The sequence below is a fragment of the Spinacia oleracea genome, chromosome 3 (genome assembly GCF_020520425.1).
Source record: "Spinacia oleracea cultivar Varoflay chromosome 3, BTI_SOV_V1, whole genome shotgun sequence".
Classification (NCBI taxonomy): domain Eukaryota; kingdom Viridiplantae; phylum Streptophyta; class Magnoliopsida; order Caryophyllales; family Amaranthaceae; genus Spinacia; species Spinacia oleracea.
The window spans coordinates 130,241,783-130,251,598 of NC_079489.1; positions in this window are offsets into that span (position 1 = coordinate 130,241,783).

Below are 9,816 nucleotides of genomic sequence, written 5' to 3' on the forward strand. Positions count from 1 at the left end.
GTAAATAAAAACTTAATTGGTCCTATGTGTATCACACACATATCTCTCTATTGTGAAATAACATTCAAATGCTAATGACTTAGATTTGAAATTATTCATCAATGATGGACCAAGGCGAAACTTAGTACATACTGGGTGTTAAGATCTATTTACAAAGATCTTATATTAATGTTTTGGATTAAGTAATGACATTTACTAAACCAAACACGAAAGACTCCATTGGAGATATTCGACCCATGTGAATAAATCTAAGTAAAGAATGTTTGAACTATGTATAAGCATTTACTAAGTTAAACATCAAAGGATCTAAGTAAGATTCTTAACCTATGTTATATGTCAAAGAATTTAGCTGGATTTAGTATCTACTGAAACTAGATGAGCTAAAGTTACATGAATAGAATTCAATTTGGAATTATTCTGCAAAAGAATTTATCATGTATGATATAATATGAGGATCGCGAAAAACGTATCGTATGACTTTAGGCATGACGAACATATACCAATCTCTATTGATCTAAGTGAAGATCAAGATCAAGAATACTTATGGTACTTGAAAAGGTACATAGGAATAGTTCTTGATTCAAGGAAATAAAGATATGCTAAATATTGATGCTACACGCATAAACACTGGCAAAGATCAAGAAAGACCCTTTGGAGTTAACCATTGATAAGGACGAGCTATAGAGCATCGTGTTTTGAAATGGCAACATGGATTGGAGACCATGAGTTGTTGCGTGGGATATTAAAATATTAATGTTCTAAGATACAACTGGAAAGTATTCCACATATCTGTGAACTGCTTGGATGAGTAATTCCAAACAAAGCATCACTAGCAACCTATAAATTTGAAGTAAAAGTACTTATTGCCTGAGAAGCAATAAAATAGGGTTGTTTATGTTAAAGAGTTCTTCACTGAACTTGGGTAGATCACATGTCTGCTGGCTTGATGGTTCTTCATTGAAAAATGCGTAGAACCACTCTTGAAGCAAGAAAAGACTAGATCACAAAATAAACATACTCAAAAGATCTTATCATCTATCTCGAAGAACATTCTATGAAAAGGATATTAAGATTGGAAAAGCATGATAACTAAACCTATGCAACAAGTGAGAAACAACACTCACATTGTGGCATTGGAAATCAAGCATAGCTTTGAATTCCATGAACTGTTTTAAAGATGGGTTTGAGGCCCATGGTTGTAAAACATTGGGGTTGAACATTTATCATATATGAAATGTATTTTCATATTCCATTTAATCTTGGTTTAGTATTAAATGATGAGTCCCTTCAATTTGACGAAATATTCAAGATAGACTGTCAGGACCAGTCCTGTGACTAAGAAATGTCTATCAAGTGAACTTGAATGTCAAAAGTTGAAAATGGTCCCTGGTCGGAGTTTTCTATAAAGATGGACGCATAGAAAACGTTAGACGACTAGAATGCAAGATGACTAGTAGTTCTGTTTCTTGAACTATGTGGACATGGCAATGTCGCAATCATTTGCATAGATACTTACTTTGGGAAGACTAGTATCGGACAGACCTATGAAACTTTACTGTAAGAGATGAAAATCTGTCATAAGTAAATTTCATTAAAATTATTAGACACTAAATCCTCAATACCTGAGTGATTTGAGATTACTTGTTTGAGAACTGGTTGCTTTGACGTTGACCAACCGTCGCACCGTAAAAGGAGGCTATAAAGGCAACGCTCAGGTAATCACCTATCAAACGAAGTCTAATCTCAAGATCGCAAGATTGCGATTGTCCTCCCATAAATCGGGATGAGATGCTTAAAAGTTGTACAAGGCCACTCGGAGAGCTAGAAACTGTAAAATGCATGGACGTGCTCGGATGAATCATAGGCTATGATTATCTGTTTATTTGATCAGTTGAACTCTGAAACAGAGAAACACCTCTGGACATAATAAGGATGACAAATCTTACCTTATGTTCAAGAGCAAGCATCGAGCGACAAAGGAATTAGGTAATGCACACTTGTCCCTAAGGACAAGTGGGAGACTAAAGGAAATAGTGCCCTTGGTCCAAGTATGCATTCAATGTTAAGTCTAATAAATGCGGTTCAGTATTAATTAACAAGTTAATAATTCAGTCAGATCAAGTGAGCTGAATGCCTAGCTAGAGGCCGCTTCAGTTCAAGTGGAATTAATGATATTAATCCACAGCTTACTCTTGACTGAACCCGTAGGGTCACACAAATAGTACGTAAACGGATCAAGTATTTAATGGCATTAAATACTCCATCTATGGATATTCGGAATCGACGGATCTTGGTTTCAGTGGGAGCTGGGATCGTCACAAGCAAGAAATGAATACTCCGGAAACGATGATATTGCCGGAAACGGAAATATGGATCGTATCGGAAATATAAATATTATCCAAGTTGTAGATGTTGCCGGAAACGGAAACATGGTACGTATCGGAAAATATTATTGGAAATGGAAATATTACCGGAATCGTAAATATTGCCGGAAACGAAAATATTGTCAGAATCGGAAATATTATCGAAATCGGAAAATTATTCCGGAAACGGAAATATTAAATATTTGTTCGAAACGGAAATTAATTCCGGAATCGGAAATATTAAATATTGTTCGTATCGGAAATGAATTCCGGGATCGGGAATTTAATCGGAAGCGTATCGTACGAATTAGCATCGGACGAGGCTTGCTAGACGAAGGCCCAGCACGAAGCCAGGCCGTCGCCCACCAAGCCACATGCAACAAACACACGGCAAGCTCGACCAGGCCCAGCGCAAGGCCAGGCCCAGCCAAGCCTTGGCGCGCGCGCATGATGGGCTGCGGGCAAAGGGGCTGTGCGCCGTGCGTGGGCCGCGAGGCTTGCGCATGGGCGTGCGGCTCGTTCGTACGTAAGTGTTTGTGTTCCTGTACGAATCCTAAAGCTATCGGGATTCTACATATTGAATAAATCCTAATCCTAATAAGATTATATTTATTATTTAGAGTTCAAGTTGGATTCTAATTAATAAATCCAAATCCTAGTAGGATTATAATTCCTTTTCCATACCTCTATAAATAGGAGCCTAGGGTCATAATTTATAGAGACAATTGAAGTATTCAAAGGGTAAGTTTTTGAAAGAAAAATTCAGCCATATTCTTGCACTAACCTAGCCGAAAATCCTAAGCACCTTAAGGGCGATTCTAGTTGGTCTAACTTGAGGCGGATCCGGACGTACTGTGGACTATCTACGGAGGGACGACACTTGGAGTCCTAAAGACTTGTTCTTGTTCGGTTCGGGCGCAGCTAGGGAGGGCACGCTACAAAGTGTATGCTCCTAAATTATGCTAAATGATTATGTGTAAATAATATGTTTCCTGGCATTAAGGTTTTTCCTCATGATTTATGTTTTGTCATATGTATCATAACCTAACACTATCATGATATGCCAGGGATTGATCCAAGCATCGGTCAGCATACAATTCCCCTTATTCCAGGTTCAAAACCCATCAAGCAGAAACTCCGTCGAATGAAACCGGACGTTTCCCTCAAAATTCAAGAAGAGGTCTCCAAGCGGCTAGAGGTCGGGTTTATTCAAGAGTCCAAGTATCCAGATCATTCAAGGTATCGGGTTCCAAGCAAGCGGCCCAGTTCATAGAAGAACACAATATGTGCAGATACAGTGTTCCTCAAAAGTTCATTAGTGATCAAGGAACCCATTTCCAAGGAGAATGTGAAGACCCATTCGACAAGTACGAGATTCAAAATTCAAGTTCTATAATCTCTGACCGAGCAAGGTTGTGCCAAGCAAGGCATCTACAATTCCAAAGTACAAAATTCAAGTTCTATAATCTCTGACCGAGCAAGGTTGTGCGAAGCAAGGCATATACAATTCCAAAGTACAAAATTCAAGTTCTATAATCTCTGACCGAGCAAGGTTGTGCCGAGCAATGCATCTACAATTCAAAAGTACAAAATTCAAGTTACAAACTCCAAAGGTCCAAGTTCTAGAAAAATCTACAAGCCTCAACAGTTCAAACTTCAAAAGGGGGGTACCGTACAATCTTCAATACAACAATCCCAATGGACCCATGCTCCGGGAAATTCAACATCATCGCTCTTCACCTTATCGCCCACAAACCAATGGGGCAGTCGAAGCATCCAACAAGAATGTCAAGACCATCATTATGAAAATGACTACCAATTACAAGGACTGGCCCCAGAAGCTGCACTTCGCATTGTGGGGATATCGAACTTCAATTCGCACTTCAACTGGTGCAACTCCGTTCTCATTGGTCTATGGAATGGAAGCAGTACAACCTGTCGAACTGGAGATACCTTCTCTAAGGATAGTCCTAGAAAGCAAAATCCCAGAAGTTGCATGGGTACAAGCAAGATATGACGAGCTAGTCATGCTCGATGAGCGACGGCTTCAAGCCGCTAACCATGTACAAGTCTATCAGCGCCGAGTGGCCAGACATTTCAACAAAAGGGTTAGAACCCGAAACATCATGGAAGGCGAGCTTGTCCTAAAAGCCCTTCGCAAAAGCATCATGGACCCAAGGGGAAAATTCAAACCCAACTGGGCAGGCCCATACATTGTCAAGAAGATCCCCTCCGGGGGAGCAGTTGAACTAACAGACATCGACGGAACAGAATTCAGATCTCTTACCTACCTCGATCAACTCAAGAAGTTCTATGTCTAAGTTCCATGTTCAAATTCAATAATCCAAATTCAGGTCTTTTATGGTAAGCCGAACTACGTCCGGCCTGATGAAGGAAATAATGCCCTTGGTCCAAGTATGCATTCTATGTTAAGTCTAATAAATGCGGTTCAGTATTAATTAACAAGTTAATAATTCAGTGAGATCAAGTGAGCTGAATGCCTAGCTAGAGGCCGCTTCAGTTCAAGTGGAATTAATGATATTAATCCACAGCTTACTCTTGACTGAACCCGTAGGGTCACACAAATAGTACGTAAACGGATCAAGTATTTAATGGCATTAAATACTCCATCTATGAATATTCGGAACCGACGGATCTTGGTTTCAGTGGGAGCTAAGATCGTCACAGGCAAGAAATGAATACTCCGGAAACGATGATATTGCCGGAAACGGAAATATGGATCGTATCGGAAATATGAATATTATCCAAGTCGTAGATGTTGCCGGAAACGGAAACATGGTACGTATCGGAAAATATTATTGGAAATGGAAATATTACCAGAATCGGAAATATTGCCGGAAACGGAAATATTGTCAGAATCGGAAATATTGCCGGAATCGGAAAATAATTCCGGAAACGGAAATATTAAATATTTGTTCGAAACGGAAATTAATTCCGGAATCGGAAATATTAAATATTGTTCGTATCGGAAATAGATTCCGGAAATGGAAATTTAATCGGAAGCGTATCGTACGAATTAGCATCGGACGAGGCTTGCCGGACGAAGGCCCAGCACGAAGCCGGGGCCATCGCCCAGCAAGCATGCGCGCCACAAGCCCAGCCAAGGCAGCGCCCAGGCCTACCGCAAGGCAGGCCCAGCGCGCGCCAAGGGCCACGGCTGCGTGGGCCGTGATGCGCGGGCTGCTGCTCGCACGCGCATGGGCAGCCCTTGTGGCTGCCGTGTGTGTGTGAGTTTGTGCTCATGCGTGATTCCTGAATCTGCAAGAGTCAGTGTATGATTAAATGTCTATTCCTAATTGGATAAATTAATTAAATAGAATTCATGTAGGATTCTAATTCCAATTAATTCGCATCCTACTAGGATTACGATTCCTTTTCCATAACTCTATAAATAAAGGCCTAGGGGTCATAATTTATACATAAGTTTCAAAGTATTCAAAAGTGAGTTTTTGAGAGAAAATCAAACACACATCTTGCTCAAAAGTGCCGAAATTTTCTAGTACCTTAAGGGCGATTCTAGTTGGTCAATCTTAAGGCGGATCCGGACGTGCTGTGGACTACCTACGGAGGGACGACACTTGGAGTCCTAAAAGACTTGTTCTTGTTCGGTTCGGGCGCAGCTAGGGAAGGCACGCAACAAAGAGTATGCATCTAATTATGCTATATGATTATGTGTAAATAATATGTTTCCTGGGTTAATGGTTGTTTCCGCATGATCTATGTAAATGTCATATGTATCATAACCTAACAGTGGTATCACGAGCCCCTTATTATTTTCATAATCTAAATTGCATGAACATGGTTAAATATTACAAATTTGCAAGAATTAAAAGGGGTGATTAATTTTCGTAATTGTTAATTAATTGCAAATTGCGTTTATTTAATTATATGTACGCAGTTTTTTCGGCAGTTTCTTCATTACTCATCCGAATTGAGTGATTTTTGTGTCAATTCCGCATGTAAAAGGCATTCTAAAATTTTGACAAAAATAGACTTTTTCTGCCGAACCCAGAATTCTCAAATTCGAAGTCTAACTATGACTTTTCGAAGGTTTTAGTTTTTCGAATGCAAAATTTCGTAAATTTAAGATGTTAAATTAAATATTTGCGATTCCTGTTGATAAATCTTGAATTTTTGATTGACCTACTGCATATGTTTAACAAGTTTGAATGCCTAGTCTTGTTAATTATGCAATCTAATTTGTAATTATGATTAATTTGTTGAAAATTAGAATAATTTAGAATTAATTTGATTTTCATAATTAATTGTAATTTAATTAGAAACCTATGATTAAAAACCACCATAAAAATTGTAAATTTACGATAAATTTTAAATTTTTATGACCTAGACTTGAATCCATATCAATCGGAAATCAATTGGATAATAAATTTTCGATTTTTTCGCCCTAAAATTATGAAATTAATAATATTTATTAATTTGTCATTAATTTTAAATATAAATTTTAAATTTTTTATGCGATTCGTTCAAATAACTTGCACGCACGAAGCAATGGACGCTTCGTGTTACCCTTAAGGGGTGTTGTATAATGCGGGCATGCGACGACGAGCAAGGGAGCTCGTCGCCCGTGCGGCACGAATGCAATGAGCAAGGGCGTAGTGCACGAGCACAAGGCAGCAGCCCTGCCTTGTGTCGTGTGCCACGAGCAATAAACGAATGGGCATGGGCGAAGGGCGAGCCAAGGCAGTCGCGTGTGGGCAGCAAGCGAGCTGCGCCACAACGCGCGCTGCCTCGCACAAGTGCGCGCAGCCTCGCGCGCAGCGAGCGCAAGCTCGCGTGCCACGAGCGCTGCGCCCAGCACTGCTCGCGCGCGCAGCGCGCGATGTCGCTCGCCCAGCGAGCGATGTCGCGCACCAGCGAGCGATGGCTCGCGCCAGCGAGCGATGGCTCGCGCGCGCAGCGCGCGATGTCGCTCGCCCAGCGAGCGATGTCGCGCCCCAGCGAGCGATGGCTCGCGCGCACAGCGAGCGAGCCAGCGCGCCCAGCGAGCGATCTCGCGCGCGCACTGCGAGCGATAGCTCGCGTGCGATGGGGCGCTGTGCGGAGGCTTGCGATGAGACAGCAGCAGCTATGCGACGAGCGCATGGGCTGCGCGCACATGGCCAGCAATGGCTGTGTGCGTACGGCCCATGGGCGTGCAACGCATAGGGTGTTTGCGTTACGATTAGATCGTTTTGAATGTTTAATTTGAAAATTTCAGTTCACGTAATTTTAATTAATTTTAAAATTAATAATTTGAATTAATTTCTTGGATTTTAATTTTGAATATTATAATTATAATAAATGGAATTTATTCTAATTATTTTACTAAAATTAAAATCATGAATTAATTTAAATGCGACTGAAATTAAATTAAATTTTTTGGATTCAATTATAAATTTATATGAGCTTTAAATTTTAATTAAATTCGTATGTTTCCGGTTAGACTAGAAATACAATTTTATGTTTAAAATTAGTAAAGCATATGAATTTATTGGTTTGAGTGGGAGCGCTTTTTAGTCATAAACTCTTGATTAGGTCTACAAATCCTTAAGGTTAAAACAACTCGATTAGAATTAATAAGGACTGAATAATTGGTAGATTATTGGTGCCCTTAATTAATTGCTGCAAATGTTTACGTGATGCATAATGTGTTTTACTAACCAGCTATGTGGGCCATTCATGATAATGAATGGGTGAATGGTATATATTGTATATGTACTGTTTTGCAGGTTATGAAGTGACTAGTATGGCCCAAATAGGATAGAAAATATGGTCTGCGTACCATTAATTTGAATGTAATTGGTCTAAAGTACCAAAGTTATTTTTCAATTCAAATATGGTCTGCGAACCATCAAATAGTTGTAATTAGTTATAGCTTATCCTATTTGAAGAAAATGGTGCCTCCCACGGAGATTTTCAAGACGGACTTTGAAGTCAAAGCTTCAAGATGAAGTCGGGCCATACTAGATCACAAATATCTTATGCATGTTTTAAGTTATTTATTGCTTTAAATATGTCTTAAAATGCATGAGATCAAAAGCTTGATTATGTTGCATGATTAAGGATTTTAGTTCACTTAAAATCTAACCAACATAGTAAGAGCCTTAAGTTCCAAACTTAAAAATTGAGTTAAAAGGTGCCATGCCAAAATATACACTTGCTTGGATATCCTTTACATCAATCTAGTAATAGTTTTCGCTCAGCGAGGTGTTACTTATTGGTCCTAAAGGGGCAAGGTACACAAATAATTGTGAGTACATGTTAGTTTTGGTGAAACTCAACGATATAAGTAAGGAGTCCTTTTATGTCGTGGCAAATTCGATAGGTTTACCTAATAAGTTCTTAGACGTACCTATCAACCAAGAATAGTTTCTAGACTATTAGCAAAAGGCTTTTGCTTACCTAAGATGTTCTAGGATTAAGTCGACAAACTGTGCTTAGTTCTTCAATGATTTTAGGATCTTGGAATCATTTTATTCACACCTGCCGGAACACATAACTTGAATAAAATGCTTAATAAACATTGAATTATGCATGTATGCTAGAATTTAAGTTTATTAAGAGAAACTGTGAATGGTTATTTATTTGTTTATTCTTTTCAATTGTAGTTTTTAATATGGCAAACAACAATTCATTCAACATTCGATCAATTCTCGAAAAGGAGAAGTTGAACGGGAAAAACTTCCTTGACTGGCAAAGGAACTTGCAAATAGTTCTTATGCAGGAAGAAAAGGAGTATGTCCTAGATGAGGCGATGCCCGAAGCTCCTGGCGACGGGGTCACTCAGGCTGCCCTCAATCGTTGGATTGATGCCAACAAGGATGTGAAATGTCTAATGCTCGCCACCATGAGTGCGGATCTGCAGAAAACGTTCATCAACTCAGATGCTTTCACAATCATCAGTGAGTTGAAGAACATGTTCCAAGATCTGGCTCGAGTCGAAAGATTCGAGACTCATAGGCAAATTCTTGAGACCAAGCTTAAGAAAGGCGAGCCCGTAAGTCCACATGTTCTCAAAATGATTGGACTCATTGAGAATATGAGTCGGCTGGATCAGCAATTTTCTCAGGAAATGGCTATAGACACCATCCTCCATTCTCTTCATAGCGGGTATGATCAGTTCAAACTGAACTACAGTATGAATAGTCTGGACAAAACGCTCACTGAGCTTCACGGTATGCTGAAGACCGCTGAAAAGACGCTCAAAAGTGATAAGCAGGATGTGCTTATGGTGCGTGGGGGCAAGTTCAAGAAATCTGGAAAGAAGAGGAATGCTAAGAAAGGTGGCAACAAGGCCAGCCCAACTAAGCAAACTGGCGCCAAATCTGCAAAGAGGAAGGTCAGTCAACCCACTTCTGAATCCGAATGCTTCTACTGCAAGAAGAAGGGGCATTGGAAGAGAGATTGCTTGAAGCTAAAGGAAGATCAGAAG